Source organism: Tenrec ecaudatus, chromosome 6 (assembly GCF_050624435.1).
Source record: "Tenrec ecaudatus isolate mTenEca1 chromosome 6, mTenEca1.hap1, whole genome shotgun sequence".
Taxonomy (NCBI): Eukaryota; Metazoa; Chordata; class Mammalia; order Afrosoricida; family Tenrecidae; genus Tenrec; species Tenrec ecaudatus.
Window position 1 is genome coordinate 63,440,958 of NC_134535.1, and position 3,300 is coordinate 63,444,257.

Genomic DNA, 3,300 nt, shown 5'->3' on the forward strand with positions numbered 1-3,300 from the left:
ACAATACTTAAAATTTAAATGCATTGTCATTGACTTGATTCTGACTCATAGAGACCCTACAGGACAGGGTAGAGCCGATTCTTGGTATTCAAAGCCTGTATGCACAAATAAAACCTCATCTTTCTTCCACAGAGTGACTGATGGTTTCAAACTGATGACCTTGCAGTTAGCAGTACAAGGTATAGCCAACATAAATACTAAGGAATATGATTTCATAGGGAAAGTTTGAGCTTTGGAAGACATTGAAGGACTGCTAACCATTGGGATTTCTAAGGTTTTTCACTTTCAGAACCAATTTTAACCCATTAAGACTTTATTATGTCCACTGAGAATGTATACCCTACACTTATATAGGAATAACCAAAGCCATATCACACATAACCCACTGGGGAGTTTCATTAAGGTAAAATTTTAGTTAAAGATATTGTTATCTTAAGCAAAATTTGAATTCTCTTCATTAGACAAAACTGTAATTGATACTTACCTGGCAGGGGAGATACCATGATCACGAAGGTGGTTTTCCCAGGGCGAGACTTATCCAGTGCACCCCGGATGTGCTGACCCCTGCGATTTCCCCAAATGTGGGAAACTCGACTGCATAATTTGTGGTAGTTGGGGACTGCGTTCGCGCTCTCCCCTGATTAAAAAAAAACAAAACTGTAATTGATATTGAGTAACTTATGCCATCTGCCACAAAGCCTAAATATCCTGAAATATGAGATTGATTAAGCAATACGTAGTAGAATCACATAATGGAACAATAAAAGCTGCCTTTATCTATTAGGAAGTGTGATATAGGAAATTGTGTGTAAATATCTTACACATTGGATAGGAACCAAAATCAAGTTGAAGAAATAATATGACTGTGTGTGTGTGGGCATCCCTATTTCTATAGAAACACGTAAAAAAGTTATTTGTAGTTAATTCTAGATGTGGTGGAGAAAGGGTGACATTCACTTTGCACTTAAATCTATGTCTTTTGTAACTGGAGTCAGAGAATTAGTGTGTATGAAAATACTAAAATGACATAGTTTAGTGATTTTGTGATTTATGTCCACACATCTCAATACAGCAAAATTCTGAGACGTTGACTTCTATATTGTCTTCTGATATCCTTACCAAGAGGTCTGTTAACCATGATTCAATTTCAGTGAAGATGGCTCACCAAAGAAAGAAATATCAGTAAACTATCCTACCCTGAACTCTCTATCTCAGACAGAAAACCACAGGAAGGATTCAGGGGCCAACATAAAAAGTTGCTCTTAGAGTGCCAAGCTGGGAGGACAATCCACTGGCACGGAGCAGCTAACTAACAGAGAGGATGATGGGGCCGGTCCAAGCCGAGCTGCGTTGACCCCCTCCCAAGACAAAGGCAATGCAGAGGACAGCACTGAAGATAGCGCCTGAGGAGAGAAGCATGTCTGTACAAAGCACACAGGAACGAACTAAGGGGGAGCGAGGGGAGATAGAAAACACCATCGTAGTGCACCAAACCCCGGCGAGGACATCCCGGCGCAGAGCAGCCAATGCACAGAGAGGACCATAGGGCTGGCCCCACTACAAAACATGATGTTCCCTCACTGACCCAGAGCACTGCAGGGGCCAGCACTGGAGACACTGTGCAGAAAGTGTGCCTGGTCTACCCCATGCATGGTGGGGTAAAACCCAAAGGGATTGCAACAGGGCAACAAGGGGAGCAAAGTAACCAAGTCCCGGAGCAATCCTAAAAATAGACTTCTGACTTGGGGACAGGGCTTGGCACCTCATCAGACTTGATCAGAAAACATACAAAAGGGTCAGCAGACAGATCTGGAACTGCCTATTTGAGATTTTTTTTCTTGTTTGTTTTTGCTTCTTTCTTTTTCTTTCTCCCTGTGTCTATCTACATGAGATAGGCAGGATGAACAATCCCAAGAAAACAATGGGACTGGCGGTTCCGGAGGGACATGGGAAAGGAGGGGTCGGGGAGGGGGAGTGGGGAGCCTACAAACTCAGGGATAAAGGAACAAAAAGATATCAAAAACTGATAGTGAGGAGGACATATAATGCCTGGTAGGGCCCAGTCAAGTACAATGTATCCGAGAGGAATTACTGACAGGCAAATGGAGGGTCAGCATGATAGTGGGATGGGAGGAAGGTGAAAGGAAATAGAGGAAAGAAATAGGAGATCTACGTGTCTATATTTATAGGTCAAGTATTAAGGTGGCGGAAGAACCTTGGGCCTCTACTCAAGCACTCCCTCAATGCATGAATACTTTCTTTTATTAAATTGGAACTCTATGATGCTCACTCTCCCGACACAACTGCTGAAGCCAAAGTGGGTGAACAAGTAAAAGTGGTGAAGAAAGCTGATGGTGCCCGGCTATCAAAAGAGATAGTGACTGGGGTCTTAAAGGCTTGAAGATAAACAAGCGGCCATCTAGCTCAGAAGCAACGAAGCCTACATGGAAGAACACACCAGCCTGTGTGATCACGTGGTCCCAAAGGGATCAGTTATCAGGCATCAAAGAACAAAAAATCATATCATTGACTGCACACCTCCATGACAGGATCGCTGAAGACAAATGGGTGCATAAGCAAATGTGGTGAAGAAAGCTGATGGTGCCCGGCTATACACACACACATACATACATACATACATACATACATACATACATACATATATACATATACATATATATATATATTTTGCATGATGCCTTATACCTGGTCCCTTTGGCACCTCGTGATCGCACTGGCTGGTGTGCTTCTTCCATGTGGGCTTTATTGTTTCTGAGCTAGATGGCCGCTTGTTCACCTTCAAGCCTTTAAGACCCCAGACACTATCTCTTTCAATAGCCGGGCACCATCAGCTTTCTTCACCACATTTGCTTATGCACCCATTTGTCTTCAGTGATCCTATCATGAGGTGTGCAGTCAATATATATATATATATATATATCTCCTATTGAATGAAGGGGGAAGTGCAGAGTGGAGACCCAAGGCCCAAGTGTCGGCCACTGGAGATCCCCTCATAGAGGGGTTTAGGAGAGGAGATGGGTCAGTCAGGGTGCGGGGTAGTACTGATGAAGAACACAGCTTTCCCCCAGATCCTGGATGCTTCCTTCCCCCAACTACCATGATCCGAATTCTACCTTACAGGACTGGATAGGGTAGAGGTTGTACACTGGTGCATATAGGGGCTGGAGGCACAGGGAATCCAGGGTGGATGATACCTTCAGGACCAAGGGTGTGAGGGGCGATGCTGGGAGAGTGGAGGGTGAGTGGGTTGGAAAGGGGGAACCGATTACAAGGATCCAC

General features: G+C 44.0%; 1 non-coding gene across 1 annotated transcript; it reads left to right on the forward strand.

The window, feature by feature from the left end:
- The first annotated feature begins 476 nt into the window (after window positions 1–476).
- On the forward strand, window positions 477–640 carry LOC142452157 (U1 spliceosomal RNA). Its single transcript, XR_012785194.1, has one exon. It is a non-coding gene; the product is annotated as a U1 spliceosomal RNA (small nuclear RNA).
- The last annotated feature ends 2,660 nt before the right edge of the window (window positions 641–3,300 follow it).